The sequence below is a fragment of the Alligator sinensis genome, unplaced genomic scaffold, assembly GCF_000455745.1.
Source record: "Alligator sinensis unplaced genomic scaffold, ASM45574v1 scaffold486_1, whole genome shotgun sequence".
Lineage (NCBI taxonomy): Eukaryota > Metazoa > Chordata > Crocodylia > Alligatoridae > Alligator > Alligator sinensis.
Genome location: NW_005842053.1, coordinates 1,554,789 through 1,574,422, shown reverse-complemented (window position 1 = coordinate 1,574,422; position 19,634 = coordinate 1,554,789). Strand labels below are relative to the sequence as shown.

Here is a 19,634-nt window from a genome sequence, read left to right as displayed (position 1 = left end):
TTAAATAAGAGAAAACCAGGCTCCCTGATTATCACCTAGGCATTGAGATTTATATTCCACATATTCTCTTTTTGGGAATATCCAATGTCCAAGGCTGCCACTATTCTTAAAGCAACCTTAGCTGCTTTATTTTAAATCTTATGAAAAATGAAACTAGCAAACTAGTAAATAACCCTTTGGAATTGTCTGTTTACTAAGGATGTTGCAGGAGATGGAGAGACTGTAATGTGACAGTATTTGAAGAGGTAAAAGCAGGTTAGAAAGTTTCTTTGGAACATGTTCTTCTTGCCCAGTGTTTCTGATGATATAGGTGCTTGACACTCCTGACACAAGATCCCAGTTTCTGACCCTGTTACTTAGGTAGCAAAATAAGGGGTAGGAAGCAATATTATCTATGAACTCACACTCAGAGGGTGAAAGAACTGGCATGGGCCAAAGTAGCCATTTTAGTAGCAGCAGGAGGCAGGGGTTGAATCAACTGGTGGGAGAAAGAAGGTGGTATTAAATAGTGCTTTACAGTGGTGACTGTAGATGGGACTTTATTATATTGAGGCTGAGGAAATGATGACAATAAAAGAGTAGGTTGTTGCTGTTAGAAAAAGAAGAAAGCTTAATAGATGAAGACAAAGACACAGGCTTCAACTCTGATACTGAGTATAAGAGCCTCTAACTGTTAATATTGCATTTCGATTTCAGACATCTGTTAATAGAAAATGGTGAACAATTCACCCAGTTCTTCCTTTAGCAAAACTATGTTTTCAGCATCCTTTATAGAATAGGGTGTGTGTGTGTGTGTGTGTGTGTGTAAAAAATATACCAGAAAGCCAAACAAACAGATTGGAAACCTTAAGGGATGCCATATTCAAACTTTCTTCTAGACGCACAGAAATTTCCCTCATATGAGAGGGGTTTCTTGAGATACTATATCCTCCCCCTGGGGAAAGGACAGATTGGGATCTAAGAAGTATTTTCCATTGATAACTACCAAACTAGTATAAAAAAAAAACAACATATACATTAGGTGAACAGAATTACTCTTAGGCACATGAGAAATTACATTCACCTAATATAATATATATGGTGATATTTTGGGTTAAGGAATATATTTTAGAAGTGCATTCTGTTAGGAGGTACTACAGCTTGAAACTTACATTTCTGAACCAGTCTTTTCAAGGAAGTATCTACCTTCACAAAAGTACGGTTTCCTTTTATGCTCATGGTTAATTTCTACTTTAAACTTTCCACTTATTGTACTCTAAGCTCCACCAGTGAATTTAAATGGGGCTTCACTATATGTTTAGTGCATTCAAGGATTCTTTGTTACAGTTCCCACACTGGTGCATTATGTGAGCTCTGCCACGGAAGTCCAGCAGTCGGTTTGTTTTCTGCTATTAATAAAAGAACCTACTTTTTTCCACTTCTTTGAAGAAGTTGAAAGGGCTACATGTGAGAGGGGGAGGAGGTGGGGAACAGATTGTGGTGTAATCCCCAAACGCAAATGCTGTCTAGATTAGAAACCTCCCTGAAGAAAACTTATAAATGCTAAGACTGTGCTTTTTGTGTGATGAACACTAGAGCAATAACTTAGCCACATACTGGGTTTTGCCTAATGTTTAGGGAGCCTACTAGGTGAATGGAATTAAATGAAGAAGAAAAAAAATCCGATTGGCTCTTTGTGCCAATGCCATCCAACCCTTTCAACATCCAGTTACTTACTAGTGCAACTATTTTCATATGTATCCATCACTGAAATATTTTAATATAATACTTGGAAATCTGCTAAAGTAAAACCCCCAAATGAGATTTACACATTGTCAGTATTTTTACACAGTCCAAGAAAAGCTTAAAGTGGTGGGCCATGTCTCTGCAAAATAATTGTTTCATCCCCCTCCACTTTCCCATTTAAGCATATAAACTAATCTAAAAAATGAAAGAACTAAATAGAACCGAACAATGTTGACTTGTTTTCCATTAAACATATATACATATTTTGTGATTCTTTGCAAAGAGAGAAAGTGTGTGCGTGTGTACACACATTCCTTGCAAAGAATCACAGTCCTTTATGACTGCTAACAAGGAAAAATTTTAAAAATATTTTTTTTCTCCCACAGGATACTTGTATTGTTAAAACCATCATTATTTTTATCTAATTTATCACACAATTACAAACTAATCCTTAATTCCTAAAGAAACAGGAACAAGAAAAAAGATGGAACTCCTGAAAGCCTATGAGATAAACTTCTGTGATTAATCTTAAATACTACTTTGTCAGGTTAAAAATTCTTATAAAGGTGAAATAATTTTATCAGTGTTGTTTTAGGCAAATTTAGGTTTACTTTGTCTCAGTAGCCTCCATATTCCACCTGTTCCCCATTCACAGTGAGGAAAATGTAGTTTTACATACAAATTAATATTATTAGATTAATGTACTTCACCTGAAAAAGATGAATCTAGTGCTAGAGGAATGAAATGATACAGCATTCACTAAAAACTGAAGACACCTCATTATAAACACTAAACAATAAAACATTTTGCCAACCAATAACCCACCAAAGATGTGTTGTTTAGACGAATGTATTTTAAATGAATATATATGTCAAAATTAATATAGTCCCTATATCTACTTAGTCACTGACTGATACAATTTAGATGATACTATATATGAGATCCTAGCTTTTGAATGAACACTTGCCCCTTTAAACAAATAAAAATGTGTGTAACGTCAAGAGATTTTTCATAAATCTCACACACACACACACACGTATATTGACCTTGGAAAGCTGGCCTCCTTTTAGGGCTATGACTAGTTCCTAAAAGGAGATGCCTGCTTTTTAGTGCTAAATTAAATACCCAGTCAGGATCTGAATATAATCATCATATGGGCAAATCAAAATGATGGCTGCATTTACTTTCAACAGAATTTTTTGCTGCACTGCATATTAAAATGGTGAACAATGTTGTTAGGTAACCATTAATGTGCCGATATTCATTACTCATGTAAATGTATAAAAGCTGCTGTTACACTTCATTGACATATTTCATCAAATGAATGGAAATATCCCCTGAAATGTAGTAATTGCAGATTCCTGTAACTCAACTTAAGGTAGAATTTCCTTTTCTCTAATTCCAACAGTAATTAACTTGGATTGGAATTCCCCTGACTCATGTAACATTCTTCTAGACAGCATTAATGGATCATGATGTTTATAAGGTTAGAAAAGGAATCCTGCCCTGTAGATGTAATATTATATTAAGGTGTTAAGGACATCCAGGTTAATGAAAGGTAGTGACCAAATCACCCATAGCGTGAAGTGTAAACACATTTTATTTTTGGTATACATTTAAGAGAGTTGTCTTTGTTGAAGTGGAAAAATGCTTTAAAATGACTTTTTGAAAAATTGATGTGTCCCCTATGAAGATTAAAAGTTAAAATAGTTGATTATCATGATAATAACCCAATTGTACATGACAGACAAAAGAGAAGTACTTCCCCCCTGCTTTTGACTGATGCTTTGTTGGGCTATAGCTAAACAGCACTTTAAGTTGACAGTAAATTAGCAAACAATATGGGGTGGGGGGGAAGAGAAAATCATGCAGGGGTTAAGATGTTTATGTAAAACAGTGATTTTCCTTTTTAAAATTAAAACGTACAAATAAGCTGGTGTCAGAGACTAGGTGATCCTTCATTTCCACCGCATTGAGCAGGCTCACATCAGCAGCAGACAGCCGCTAATATATGCGTCTGGCTCAGTCTGGTCTACCAACTAGGAATTCATCGAATTGTTAATATCACTCCTTTTTTGTATGCACCACACATCATTTTCTTTCTCTCTCTCTCTCTCTCTCTCTGTTGCTAGAGGTTTTGTTGTTTTTTCCCTAACTGTAGCTTGAGCTGATTACCCCCCAATCACATATTATACAGCATATACAAATATTATACTGCAACAGAAAATGAATTTATGTATATTATACATGCATTTGTAAGTATAGATAGATTGTTATATATAAAATTATAAATACCAAAGATATAGGCTGCCAATCAGCTAATAAATACTCTCACATGCTATTAAAATATAAATAAAATTTCATTCTACAGAGTGTCTGGGGACTTAGTCCTGGGGTCCTGACATGGGCAAAAGCTTCATTGACCTCAGTAGGATTTCTGCCCCAGGTAAAACTGGAAAATATATTTTCATAAAGGGTTTAATCCACTCCAGTGCTTGGTTTTGCAGTGCTTGAACTGGGTTAATTAAAGGTATGGGGGAGAGGCTGTGAAGGGATGATGTACTCCAACTTTTTCTCTCATTTTCCAAGGGGCAGTGGTGGCACAGAATATCCACTATACTACCTCAGTTAAAGCCCTAAATGCAGAGCCAGTATTGTGTCCCATGCCATTGTATTCATGGTTTTGTTGTGACATCAACTGAGTCAAGTCAGGATCTTCCTGGATGCATTTTTAATCTCATTGCACAAGGGAAAATATTTGGTACCTTTATATTGTCAGGTCATGACTGGGGTAGGTAAAAATGCAGTGTCTAATGTCTCCTTTTACATGGGAGAAGAATTGCACAATGAATTACTCTGTTTCAAGTATGAACTTATTGTGCTCAAGATCATTCTTGTGACACAAAAATAAATGCTCTAAAAATTCTTAATATGTGTATGCATGAGCAAAAATTACCTGCTAAATAAATTAACATCAGGAATTTTATTTTGAAAAGTGTATAGCAACATTTAGATAACATAAGTATTATATATCAGTGTGTGCATACACACAGTATACTTATGTTTTATGAGGTAATTCATATAGGTAAAATATATATTCACAAGATCAAAACCTAGATATATTTGCAAATCAATACTGTCTTTATAAAAAAATGATAGCAGCTGTAATGCAAAATGTAAGCCAGTTGCTACCAAAGTGCTTCATCAATGCATCACACTAGTTTGATATTTTAGTTTTGCAAACACAGATTTAGATATTCTCCTCTCAGATTACATAAATAGAAACCAATAGAAGACAGCATGTCTTTGTTGAAAAGAAGTACTAGTATGTCTGAGATGGATGAAGTATTTCCAAATAACTCTTGAGTGACCTGAGCAGGTGGGATTGAGGGTTTTATGAAGAAAAGAATAGTTTAGTCATGATCAGGAGCTGTGTCATCTTTCAGATAGGTAAGGAAATTCTTTGTGATTATTTGAAGTAAAGCTTTAACTGTAGGCTGAGCAAATTGATTGGAAACTATATAGTGCATTGTTTCTGTCTTTTTAGAAAACAGGACAACAAAAACACAAATTATGCTAACGCATAAGAATAATTTATTTTAACAAAGGGTTGACACTTACAATAACGCACAATTCCTCCTACATGTGTGGAAAAAAAATTAACTCAAGCCAAAATACTGCTTTTGAAATGAACAAATTGTTTAGATGCTTGTGCTGTGTAAAGCCTTTGTTTTAATCGATGAGGTTTGATATTAGCACACCATCTTCAAGGTGCTGCAGCATGTTGGGGTAGATACAGGAAACAAGAAGTGATTCATCATAACTAAACTACAGATAAAATATTAAGAAGTACAGTTAAATTCTCTGTTTAATACTTCAGCACTTCGAAGCATTGATAAATGTTACAAAGTATCTTGTCCTTCCAAATCTTTGTGTACTTAGGGCACTGAAGTATTTTGCATCTGGGGACAACATAAAAGTCATTCTGTTTCTATAACTGAATAAAGGTGAAAAGTGAGGGAAGAGACTAGATGTTGAACCCAATAAATGGCATACTGCTTTCACGGTTTAGCTAGAATAAGTACATCAACATCAAGAGTAAAGAGCCTTGTGTTCCAAGTGATTTCAGTAGTGTGTTATGAACTTGACACTACCTATCAATTTTCTATCATATTAAAATGTGGTTTCAAGTAAGTGTGACCCTTCATAATTTCCTATTGTGCTTTTGCTTAGACAAAGAGTAATGACAGTTAACTATAAAGGAATCTCTGTATTGGATTACAGGGAAAACTAAGCAACAGTTTTCTTGTCTGTTCATATCTCTATACCCCAGAATGTATGGTGTGCTAGGCCCCATGCATCATTGTTCAAATTGTCTGATTTAAAGAGTAAATCAAATACTATAGCAGTATAACTGGACATGTGCTTCATCTTAATTATCTATGTGTATCATCCATAATAGCAGAATCATGGTTGGAAATACTTCACGTATTCTTCAGTACTTGGCTTTTCATGTACATATCTAGCATTTGTTTTAAATTTTAATTCCGGATTTTACACAATGCCCTGTACCATACAGGTTTCCAAACATGCAAATATGTAGCATCTTCATAAAACCACTTTATTGTGTACAGTGGATACGAATATTTTTGTTTAGTAATAGTTCTTAACATATGAAATTAATAATTCCCCTGGACAGGAATGTCTCCTTTGGTTCTCTTAATATCGCAGAAAAACAATCAATAAGTCCAAAGCTGCTGGTTCCCCTCCGCCTAGGTCCCAAGAGCCTGACTTGTGATTGTTGCTAAAAAACCTCACAAGTTAGGGTCTCAGGGACTAGGAAAAGTCCAATGTGATCCAGTAGAATTCTTCTTCGAATAATCTGTATCGTCACAATTGCATTCAGTAAAACTCTTTTTTTTCTTGCTATTTTAAAAAAAGTTAAACATATTTCCAAGTAGGGGCAGAAAATATCAAACAAGCAGGTAATATATGCACATACAGTGAAAACAATACATTATATGATTTAATAAAATGTTTCTTAGAATATATGCCATGACTCTGGGGGGGGGAGGGGGGGGGAGGAAGGGGAGAGTACAGGAAAAATGTTCACTATCCTGATTCCTGAGTAGCTATATTAAATACTTGAAAAAGAAGAGCCTAAATGAGAGTTAAAATCTGCTTCTAATAGATTTGTACAATAACAGTTTTATATTATTTCCTCTAGTGCCTTAGAGAAGGATTAAATGCTTGTTAATGGGTTTCTAATTTAAATATTCCCCCATTATATGTTTAGTCTTGCTGTTAAGGTGGGCCCTAGATTAGACAGCACTTTAAACTCATCTTCAGTGCCACGATAGCCTTCAGGCAGATATTTACTTTTTTTGCCTTTTCCCCATATTCAACATTTAATCCTTCTACAGGCTGATATTAGCAGCTTCTTCCTTTCCAACCCAGCAACTACTTTTCACTCCATAAACCGCAGAAAATATTGACATACAGAGATTGCTGTTGCTCGAGCCAGGTCACTCGAACCACATACAACTTTTAAATATTGTTGGTACAGGAAGATCAACTGATCGGATTTCCCATTTTGCTCGGAAGCCGAACACTTTTAATGACACGACCACAATCTCGAACTGCATTCACATTCATTCTCCTCTCCGAGGTTTAGCCTTGCTTGCGGAATGAAAAAAGAAAATTTCTACTTTAGGACTGGATCCACGGTGTTTTCTCATCAGAACCAGAGCCAAACAGGATCAGCGGCCATAAAGGTCCTGGCCACTGAAGTAGAATCTGGTATAGAAAACTCAGTGCTCTTCGAGAAGTGCTTCGGCTTTAAATGGAAAAAGAGAAGGGTGGGGGAAAGAAAAAAAATTAGAATCTCTTCTAGTATAACAGGTGAATCATTCATTTACAAGTAAGCTGTACAGAAAGCTATGCTGAAGAAAAGATCTGCTAATTGCCCCCCGCCCCTTGTTCTTCCTCACCCTCCCCTCCAGAATGTTACCTCGGATTTCAGTACATCTTGGATTACTTTAAATATTTTGGCCAATGATATAATGCAACATTATATAAGAGCGTTCCTTTTGTCATTCTGTATGCACTATTCAATCAGTTATGCCTCAGACATGAAATAGTTAAGCAAAACAATTTAAAAAAAAATCAAGCATTCCCTAGATTTCATTTCATTCCTTTGCTTTAAACTGAGCATGGTTTTACAAGCAATTTTTGACCACAGCTTTCAAGCCAATAATTAGAATGAAAAATCTCTCCCCTCTATAAATATGACATTAACATAATTATACCACCCCCATCACATAGACCCATCCTCCTTAGGGAATACATCTGATGCTCTGAAGATGGAAATCAGTCAGAATTTTAGTTGCTCTCAAACGTACCTTTGCTTCTCACTGACTGACTGGCTTTTACCTTCCATGCACACGCACGCAGACACACGGATACACACACACACACACACACACACACACACACGCACACGCACACAGACACACAAAAAGGCAAGGCAAAGCAGCGGATGCTGACTCAGAGCGGTTGTGTGTGGAGGGGGTGGTATCGGCTGGTATTTTCACTGCACTCATCATTAACATTAACTCACTCTCTAGCATCCACCCTCTCTCAGACCTGCAGGACTGCAGCATTTGCATGACGCTGTCACTCTAGCCCTTGCAGGTCAGATGTTAGAAGAAAAAAAAAAAAGCCTCAAGGCTCTCATAAGAAATGCCTTCATTTCTTCCAAAGGGTCCCTCTTCTTATTTTTCCACCTTTCTACTTCCTCTGTTGCTGTGTCTCAGTTGTTTGACATCTTTCCGGAAGAAAATGTCTTGAGCTGCAATAAGCCAGTAGTCAGTCGGTCCTCCCCTCACCTCACACTCCTATTCCCACCCCCTTTTTTTCCTAATCAATAAGACAGATCTCCAAATGCAGTTGTGAAAACAGGCTCTGACACACAGACTTTCATCCTCGATCCTCTGCCTCAGGAATAGCAGGCAACCCAGGCTCACACGTGATGTAGAGAGAAATAATGCCAGCAATTCTTTAACAGTCTTAGAGTTTATTCTACGCCTTCTTCATTTTTTCCTTTCCTTGAATCAATACGAGCAGAAAGGACACAGCAACTCTCAAAAGCCTTTAGGATCCATTTTTTTATATTAAAAATTCAAATGACTAATTTTAATATTAATCAACATTATTGCTTTTTTTTTTTTTTTTTGCTTTTCTTTCTTTCTTTCTTTCTTTCTTTTTTGGTACTAGTTGTGTCTCGGTTTGCAGGAATTGCCATGTTTTAACCAAGTCACTGCAGCATCTGAATCACCAGAATGGTGTTGAAATCATAAGTTTCTAGTTTTAAACCCACACCTCACAGGGCATTAGCCATTCTTATTTTAGACCCCCCAATAAAAACAGTGCATGTGTGTGTGTGTGTGTGTGTCTGCATGCATGTGTGTGCGCATGTGCATGTGTGCGTGCAAGAGAGAGTTATATGAGAAAGACCAGAAACTGTATGTACAATCCTACATACAAAATAGTGGACACCTATGTGTGAATAATGTCCATATACATACACAATATGTATCCTATACTAATAATATGTAACATATATATACAGCATAGCATATACGTTTCCGAGTGTGTATGTATACACACACACCTATATGCAATACATATATAATACCTACAGTATAAAACAAAACACAAAGCTTTGCTATATGAAATGCAGACAAAGTTGTATCACATGCTATACAAATTTGTGAAGCACAATTATTGTATGAGTTTGTACTCTGTTACTTTGTTCTTAATAGAAAGTACTTCCATGCTATACAGTGTAATGAACTTGCTATCTTTTCTTTTTTCCATGAACAATATTTCTGAATTATTTTTCCAGACAAAGCCATGCCACCATGATTTGCAGAACAAAATCATTTCCAAAAGGGGGAATGAGTGGTACGCAATTCTGAAGCCAATTCTAAAAGCTATCTGGTGCTGTAGAAATTCCCAGCTTACCCACAGAGACAGATCCCAGCATGCAGTGCTACACTGCAGTACCAACTAAGGTAGCAGTTTGGCAACATAACTGTGGCAGCAAATGTGAAGGGCATCCATTCGCAGAAAAGTTAAAAAAAAAAGCAAAACAAAACATAAACCCCACAAATTATAAACCCCATTACTAGAGAAAGGAAGCAACACCATAAGGGAATGCATCCTAAGCCCAGTTTGTAGACATACACAGGACCAATCACTAGAATGATAATTAATAAAAAAAAAAAAGTAGACATTTAGGAAACAGTTAAGTCTGGTATCTCAGGGAGGGAGAGAGAGACACAGAGACAGACACACACCCACAGACAGAGACAGAGAGCAAGAGAAGAACGCCAAGCATGAGACAACAAAAGCAAGACTGAAATCAGATTTGGGAAACTGAAAAAATACAGGATTACAGCATTCAGTTTAGCATTTACTGAAGTATAAAAAAAAATTAACACATGCACAGCATGGCTTAAAATACTTATTGCCATCAATAGTCTGTGACGGATGCCGGCTTCTTACTGCTATACGTACATTAGATTGGTCATCGCCTCTTAATCTCCTTTTGCTCAGACCCATCCATTTTTTGCTGCTCCAGCATCTGTGCCCTTTATGCTTTTTTTCTGTATAGTTACCCACAATACCCTGGATAAATTAATGTCATGACCTCGCTATGGCTATCAGACAGAAAAAAAGTCTACTATTTTAATAATTGAACGTGCGCGTACAGCAAACTGCCTACTGATAGCCCAGCTTTGTGGACTGCCTCCAGAAAGCAGCCTTTGCTAGCTCTGCGAATCAGAAACAACAGATGCAAATACTAGCCACATAGCCACATCTTTTTTTTTTTTTTTTACTCCTCCATCTATAATCTGTGCCATCCATTCTCTTTGCCTCTGACTCAATGTTAAAAACACAAACCTGCTGAAATTAGAAGTGTCTGAGTAAAAACGTGGGGACAAATGTAAATTACAAATGGCTGCACATTTTGTAAATTTATATCCAGACAGTGAGTAGGGAGAGTGCTCGGGTTCAAGTGCTGAAGCTTCACTTGGGAGCACCTTTGGGGCCAATGGGAATGCAGACTAGATTAAATCAATAGTCGTCTGAAACGAGATGTCGTAATCAATCAGCTCAATTACCACTGTCATAGATCTGGGCTTAAGGTCTTTCCTGATTCTACTCTTCTAATCATTAACCCTTATACATCTCTAAAAAGGAATTTATGCTTGCTCTGTCACCCTATCTTGCAGATGGACTATCCAGATTTAATTTAGCTTTCTTCCCTGGGTTTTAAATAATAGAGGATCACGACAGCAACAAATGTTCTAATTGGGAATATGGCAAAGCTAGATGCATTCTTAGAAATGTACCTTATATATTTGATGTGTGCACTTATATATGATTATTATTATGCCTCTGGGAGTGGCTGGGTGGATCAAAGAATGCTGTTTAATTAACATTCAACTCAGCTGTTTCCTTGGAGACTACAAATACAACAAGAATAGTTGGAGTTAGCTGAAGCTGTTCACCCCTCTTCACTAATCCTATCGTAGAGCTCCTCCCTCAAAACCTGGTTAGAAACCATGTATTTTTGGTGAAGCAGACTCTAGGAAAAATTAGTTGTCAGTCTGTGAATGAAGGTTAAAAAGTATTGTGGGTTGTTTTTTTTTTAAATATGGGTATTTTAGTTCCAAAAAATTTCCCCCCATGGTTTTACGTTGTGCATCCATGCAACTTAGGAAAGCAGAACTGTCAGATCTGAACAAGGAAGCAGAGGCTTTTGTGCAAGTAATATTTTCTGTTTAAAAATTAATGCCCTTGATTTTTTAATTTATTTTTTTTTTAAATGTCTTGTGGAAGTTTTGAAAAGATCAGGAAAAGTTTTGTCTCAACAGTGATTTAGCCAACTGTCATACACATGTCTGAAAAGTTTTAGGGGAAAAAATCCAACCTGTGTTACTAAATAACTAATATATATCCCAAAATCTGAATCACTACAACCTGATTTATTCCCATCAGCACACACAATAAAAAATGCCCCTGTTCCATTCAAAGCATCATCAGCCTCTGTATGTATTGCCTCTGTTCCCACTCAGAACTGCAGGGGTTTTTTATTGCAGGTCTGTTTTTATTAGGAGAGACAGCATTAGTCCATGCATTGATAGGAGCGCCGTCTGACAAAATGTACTCCTGTGCAGCAGAGTACTGCTTTAGTTATATTTTGATGCTGGTTAGTTTTCCCAGGAGGGTGGGGGAGCAAGGGAGACATAAGACCTCAAAGTCTGTCGTGCTACAAAAGATGTATGCAACGAAGTCTAGGAAAATTGATCAAGGGGGAGTATACCTGAAGAAGCAGGGTGTGGAACTCTTATGCTATACCTTGTATATCAGATCACATTTTCTGAAACAAGACAATAGTCAGCTGTAGCACTGTGCAGGATATATTATTATTAAGGACCAATTGCTTGACTCAATGATCCAGGCGGCCTTATTAATAGAAGTAAAAAAATAAATCTATTTTTAAATAGGAATTGGACCTGGTATAGATGCCCTTTGACTGGGATAATAAGGGGCTTTTTCCTCAGCCAGAAACAACTTTGTTTCTACCTTGATTTAGACATGCAGACAAAATGATCACTTACGTAAGGAAAAAAAATTACTTCAGATTCACATCCTCTCAGGGAGGGGGCTTTATTGACAACTGGATGAGACAGAAGGAACCTTGCTACTGTCCTTTATAGATAAAAATGAATGTGATGTGCTAGGCACCAAATTTAACCAGATGAAGGACGCGCAGATACGCTGCTCAGCTTTCCTGAGTAGTACAATGCAGGCAGCACTTAAGACTGTGAGCATCATCCACAAGGGGACAGCATTCACATCCACACTGAAAAGACGCAGTTTGTACGAGTACATAAAGAGCAAGACAAGCAGCAGCCATTGTTGCAGCCACCAGAAATAGAGGAGCCTCCCCAGCTATTACTTATGGGAGGGGGCAGGAAGGATGAGCACTCAGTGAGGCTGGACACGGCTGTCAGATGTCAAAGTACATTCAAGTATGCAATAGCGTCTTTGTGGGGGGGGTTTAGACACTGGGGCTAAAAGTGACTTGTAATATTAGTAAGATTCTTTTCTGTATGTAGCATATATATTTTTAGAACAACAAAAACAATGTTAAAGAGGAAGGAGGACGACAAGAAAGAGATACTATTTGGAGGGGAATTAGAATGTGCTCTCTAAAAAGAAGGGAGAAATGTAAGTGATGCCAAATGTGTGATTTTGATGTCTGGGTTCTGATTGTTATATTCTGCGTGTTATGATTGGGGTATGCAATTGCTCCATCTCCGTGCAAATAAATGGATAATATTAATAAAAGATTTATAGTTTAGCCTCTCAGTGTATCTCTTTCAATATATTGTTCTTGTGAATGTTTAAGAGTGAAACTGTAAATGTGACCTGTTTTTATATATATACATATCTATATATATATAGATATATATATATACATATCTATTCAACACACCATACTTTATATAGTTGCTCATTAAATCTGTCCTTACTGTTAAACAGCAAGGGGATAAATACCTCATAAAGATGCCGGATGAACTGGAAAAAATAAAAACTACCCCTTTGTCTCACTTTTTTGAATCCCCAAACTTTATGTTATTTCTGCTAGTAACATTTTTTCCTGAGAAGGGAATTTTCACTTGCTCGTCATCTATTTTTAAAATTCTATAATTACTTCTATAGGGAAGAGCTGAAGAAGCAGAAGATGAATAATAATAATGAAAAAGAAGAAGCGTTTATTTAAATGGAAAGGACAATGTCCAATCTTTTCCCTTGTAAGTTTGCAAGAATTCTTTGTACTTGGGAAATGCTGTTTTACTGTCTCTGCTGACTTGCCAATTTACCTGCCCTTAATTAAAACAAAGACATATGACAACACAAATGATTGTAGTCTGAATTACTTTGAAAGTATATGAATGTGTATGCAATCTGGTTGTATGCCACTGACATTTTCAATTTAAAAAATCATTTTTAATTATTTATTAAAAAACTAACTGGTGCTATATTTTTTATTTTTTGACCTATTGATTTTCTAGAGGTCCAAAAGCATGAAACGTTGAGTGAATTAATTGCTCAATTTATGAGCAATTCTTAATCTGGCTTTATTTATTTCTTCATATTACTGATTAATGCTGCTTCAGTCACATATGACAGGACAGCCTGGTAGAGAAAAACAAAACAATAAATGCTAATAAAACACATTTTGACTGCAGCAGAGAAGTTTGAGTTTTTGATTTGTTGGTTTTCCTAATTTGTGAATATAGAGTAGTCATCCTTATAAGAGGCTGAGACTCCCAGACTGTTTTTTTTTTTAATATTTAGTAAAATATATTTTCTAACATTTTTTAAAACATTTCCTTTACACACAAGAATATACAGATCTGGCAACGAGCTAGACTGCTAGTTAGCTGTAATAATGAACTTGTTACAATGAAGCTATAATGAAAATACAGAACATATATAACAGAAATAATGAAAATGATGAAAACATACAATTGATAGAAAGGGTTTAACTGAACTGTTTTGTTTCTGCCTGTGGTCCCACTTTCCTAGGCTGGAAGATCATTTCATTGTTGCTACATTTAGAGGACCTGATCCGGCAAACACTTTAGCACTGGAGTAACTTTCCAAAGTGGAGAATCCCAGTGAAGTTATCTCGACAATCTGTGTGAGCAGGGCACATTCAAATGCATGCATACTGGATAATGCTCAGGTCCAAATTTTTTAAAGACAATTTGTTGCCTATTAGTGTGTTGAAAGGATATACTCTTGTGACAAACGTCAACTGCGAGAGACATTACTTCAAGAGGTTTGTTTGAAAAGTTTTCACAACTGGACTGGAGAAAAAGTAAATTATTTTAGAACTAGAATTTAAAAAACAAGGTGGTAAATGCATGCAAAAATGAATATTTAAAATGTTCAAGACAGTGAAGGTGAAAGTCTATCCTGCATTCTCATACTTCACTTCCCTTCCCTTTCAATCAATTGCATTGATTTTTTTAAGGGTCAGAGGCTATACCTTCATTGATCAAAAAAACAGCCTGACACAGCGAAAGAGTCTGCCAATTCCAGACAGATCAATCACACCTTTGTCTGCTTTTGATACATTATGGTTATTTATTCTGCATCATCACGACTTTCTGTCGCATGGTTCTTAATGTAATAATCTTGCTCGGGGAGTATGGGGGTAGGAGGAGGGAAAGGGGGAAATATTCTATTAAAAATATTTTAAGCCTCCCCCTGGTATTTCTGAAGGAGGCTTGTGGTGGAACTAGGCCAACTTGTTTTATTTCATTTTTTACTTGGAACAGAACTCTTGTTCTGGTATTTAGCTCTCCTTACTGTCAGCATTTTGTAGGATTTTAAAAAGGATATAGACAGCCATTTGAAAAGATTTGTGCAAAGTGTATTTAGAAAAGTAATTAGATCTTGATAGAATGACAGTTATAGCATAATTATAACCATCATTTTCCCTATTAATCTATCCATTTGTTTAGAAATGTGCCTTAATAGATACAATATACCCGATATCACTCCATTGCCACAGACAGCTTTGTAATTGTAAAATGAAAGGAAATTGTCTACTAAAAATAAGTGCTGGAAAATACTGTTGAACAAATAGAAACAAATGCTGAAAATGCCACTGGGTTTGTAAACTATTATTGCTGCAGGCCATCTAAAGCTTTACAAATTAATAGAACCGTCCCTGGTTTTCGCCCCCGTACGTTTCTTTCTATAATTCAGCAATGAATATATTTACTTGTTCTTAAAATTCAGCATTTATTATTATTAAAACTAGTAGTAGTATTAACCATATTTCAAAACTCTTATTGATACTAGGTGCATCTACATGTGCAATTAATTCAAAGCAATAAACTCTGGAGCAGTTTGAGCCAGAGTAAACTACTCTAGGTAAAGCATCTACATGTGTGCCCAAGACAGAAGCAGTTTGAGCCAGGGCAGAACAATTTATGCTACGGCCACTCCTGCCCTGCTACCAGTGAACATGGGGGGTCAGCCGTGGGCTCTGGGTGGTGGCATCAGACAGCAGAAGGGCTGGCCGGGTACTGAAAGTACAGAGCCACATTGCTAGGTGGCAGGCAAGAGTGTGGCTCCCTACTGGCTAGGCTGACCAGGAACAATTTACACCTGTGGTCAGCATTGATACATGTGTTTAATCACAGTAAATTACCCCATTGTAAGATAGTACTGTCCCCAACAGTACTATTTTATGGTGGCATTAATTAGTTTACTATGGCCTAACAGCATTGCACATATAGACAGTGATGTGTTACTCCACAGCTAATTAGTCTACTCTGCAGTTAAGCGCATGTGTAGACAGAGCCACTGAGTACCATATCCTCCACAAGTAGTCCTACTTGTTGAATAGGGTACTGTTCAGCATGAATCAACATTTAACTCTATAGGGGAAACTCCCACAGACTTCAGATGGATCAGGATTTCACTGCAAAAATTAATGACTGAGCATCCTGAATTCACAATACTGTTGGTAAGAACTGAGGGCTTCCAATGCATTGGGGGATTGGCATCTTATATAGCAATAAGATGCACATGCTTCCTAGCAAAGCATAGCCCCCAATCCTGGGCTTTATGCACACCAAGTAGTCTTCCTGAAGTCAACAAAAGTACTTGATGTGCATAAAATGAAGCAAGTGAATCTTTTCAGGACTGGGTTATCATGCAATAAGACAATCACAGCCTTGAAGAACTTATTCACCTAAATTGTTAGAACATTAAAATAAAATACTCTATCGTCCACACTATTGGCATTTAATTCTGATTTCATTTTGTCTAGTCTCTGGATTGTTGTGAACCAGAGTCACAATTACATCAATATTATTATGCAAAGTGAGAGGTAAGCAATATACAAAGCTGGAATAGTAAACCTATTAAAAAGTTATGAGTTTGACACAGGCTCTGCATGCATTTGTGTGCATGCCAATAAACACATTTTAAAGCATTTAACTAAAGGAACCTGCCCTCCAATGATAAACTACAATGCCTAAAGGAAAGAAATGTTACTGCCACTCTCAAAGGCCAGGCACCTTAAAACCAGTTGCTGGCTGACAGCATTACACAAAACCATACAGTTTTCTTCTGTAAAGAAATAAAGCTGAATGTGCAACATTTCTGAGAAGTTTTGAATAAGTCTATTTGTCCAGCTTACTTTGCAAAGGCTCTGTAGAAAACAGCACCATAAACACTTTCAGTCCCCACACAAGGGCTAAACAAAGAGTTCTCTTTCTAGCCATTTAATCTGGTAATTTATTTTTTCAACCATCACATAAATCGAAACACAGCTGTAACCAATGACTTGCAGATCCAGTTCCCTGCCAGCTGGATCCTGTTTTGCTGAAGCAGCAAGATTTTTACATTGTTCACTTCTGTACATCTGGAGAAATCATTTGGGTTCAAAGGTGACTAGAAAAGCTCTTTAAATAAACTCGACCGACAGTGAAGATCAGCCTAAGTATCTAGACAATCTACATGTAGTTCCACAAAAAATTGTTCATTTGATCAAATTAACTTACATACAAGGACAAGATCTAATACATTTTCTGCCTATGAAAGTTTTATTTTATTAACCACTTACATGCTATTTTTTATTGGAACCAGGATGCTTAATCTCTCCAAGGATCGCTTCCTTTGAAATGCACTGTCAATAACCAAGACAAACACATGCCTTAGTGTTGTATTTATCATGGAAAAAAATCGTAAAGAAAACAGCTCTACAATAAAAGAAGGTACCAGAAACATAGCATAGGAGCTCTATCTCAAGTATTCCCCAAAATGCTGCTCAGGCTTGATTCTTTTAAAAACAGACAATAGTAAGCATCTACTCTGTTTAAACATGCTGGACCATATATCTTAAAGAAGCAAGTCCTTAAAATAGCTTTACTTAAAAAAAAGTCAGCAAAATCCCCTACAGCAAGAGTACTGCTAGTTAACTAATGAAAATGTCCTTGACATTTTAAGTTGCACACAATAAATTGATTACAGTGCATCATTTCCTTCAGAAAAGCAATCACACAACAAATCAGCTGAATCTTTGAGAGGTAAATAAAACTGAATATTGAAGGCTCATGAAATCTGTAGTTTTGATTATTTTTCAAAGAACAGAAACTGAAAATGTATATACAGCTGAGGAGTTTCATGCTTAGCAGACCCTAAGAATATATAAATATTGTTCCTATATGAGGATTTGCACTAGGTCTTATTTGTACACAGATTTATGAGCATCAGCTAACAACTAAAAAACAAACTAGACTGTGTCCACAGATGCAAGTATGCTCCCAACAAGATAAATGGGAAATTTGAATATATGAGGACAGGATTTGGCTGTAATTGCATGGATGATGATTTCATTCTCTCTCCTAGCTCCTACAAACTAGTTCTTTTAAAAAAAATCAATTAGTTCTGCCTACATTAACCACCCCATTTTCTCCCTCTCTGTAACTGAACTAATGCTGACAAGTCTGTTTTTTCCTCTGACATCAGAATATCTTTCTGTTCTTCATAGTCATCTCTTCCCCTTACTGCAAGGCTTCATCTCACCTATATCTATGCCTCGTTTCTTCCTACATGTTGCCATACTCCCTGCTCATCTGGAGTTTTTTCTCCTTATTTCTTTTATAACTTTTATGGAAAGTTAAGGTCCCCAAATAACCTTTACTCTGTCCTCTGACTTAAGTACAGACAGTCAAAAAGCCCAAAGCTGAATGGATTCAAGTTTTGCAGGTTAGTCTAAGCTGCATAGAGTGAACTGATAAGCAAGTGAAGAGATATTCACCTTTGATTCTACAGATGCAGCCATATGCTTGCAGTGGGCACCAGAAGCAAGGGGCTGGGGGAAGGGAAGGTGATGCTGGAGCACACCTCCCTGCTCTGCTGGATCAGACAGCTTGGGCCAACACTAGCCCACCCACTCTGTAAGGCAGGGTTTGCAGCAGAGGTGCAAAGCATCCTGGGATGCTGGGGGACTGGGGCTAAGGACAGACATTACACATAAATCGATTTAAGTGATCAGAAACTGGTTTAAATTTGTAACAGAACAGGCATTCAGTGCACATAAACCAGTTTCAAAATGGCCAAAACAAGTTTGAGATAAACTTGGTTGAATGTAGTTATCGGACTTAACTGATTTGGCTCAAGCTGGTTTATACAATGTCTGTCCCAGACCCCTTGCTAGTTTATGGTAAACCAGACACCCCCATCATCCCAGCATGCCCTCTAGGCTGGGAGGGGCTCTCTGCTCCACAGCAGAGCGTCCTCCTCCCCTCTGCTATCTAGCCAGAGCAGGGACTGGCCCTAGCAGAGACACCAGCTGGCATGGCCCCGTTAAGGCAAAGTGGGCAGGGAGGGGGTTAATTCTTCCCTTCTTCCCCTCCCTCACACCCCACAGAGCCACATCCTGCCCAGCTGAGCTCTGTGCTCCTGCTGCCCCTCCAGGGCAAGGAGAAGGGGGAAGAATTCTCCCCTAGCATGGAACAGAGCCTCCCCCCTGCCCTGGGGGGAGGAGTAAGGGGAAGAGTCCCCCTCTGGGGCTGGGAAGCATCCCATAGAAAACCCCCTCCCCACCCTGCAGTGATGGGGGAGAAGCAAGGCGAAGAGTCTCCCTCTCAGGCAAGGCAGATTCACAGAGCACCCTCCCCACCCCATGGTGGTAGCAGGGTAGGAAGAGGAGGGATAGGATCCCCCCAGCACTGAACAGGGACCCCTCCCAGACCCATGGTGGTGGAGGGCAGGGAGGAGGGGAAGGAGTCCTATCTGGG

At 37.5% G+C, this 19,634-nt stretch overlaps 1 long non-coding RNA gene across 1 annotated transcript in view; it reads right to left on the bottom strand.

Annotated features, from left to right (window-relative positions):
- Nucleotides 1-3,317: 3,317 nt before the first annotated feature.
- The window catches only part of LOC112550198, a 136,056-nt gene continuing 119,739 nt past the window's right edge, over nucleotides 3,318-19,634 (bottom strand). Inside the window, exon 6 of the long non-coding RNA XR_003093900.1 lies at nucleotides 3,318-7,561. This is a non-coding gene — a long non-coding RNA (uncharacterized LOC112550198). The remainder of the gene's footprint in view (nucleotides 7,562-19,634) is intronic.